Here is a 266-nt window from a genome sequence, read left to right on the forward strand (position 1 = left end):
TTCTTTTTTGACTGTTTATCTGTTTGCTCTTAGGTTTACTTTTCACACTTTTTTTCCCTAAAAAATAATTTCATTTTTCCCTCTTCCATCCATCTAAGTTGCCGTCACTATTACTGTGTTCTACAGAAAAGAGCACACAGCTACTACACCACATCCACATACTCTTTTCTTTAGGACTACAGCAAACATGCCCCTTTTCTACCTTGCATTGGAGCAGCATTTCCTCAGGTAATAGACAGCATTCAGGGAAAAAGAAAGGCATGCTG

This window comes from Anas acuta, chromosome 1, assembly GCF_963932015.1.
Source record: "Anas acuta chromosome 1, bAnaAcu1.1, whole genome shotgun sequence".
Lineage (NCBI taxonomy): Eukaryota > Metazoa > Chordata > Aves > Anseriformes > Anatidae > Anas > Anas acuta.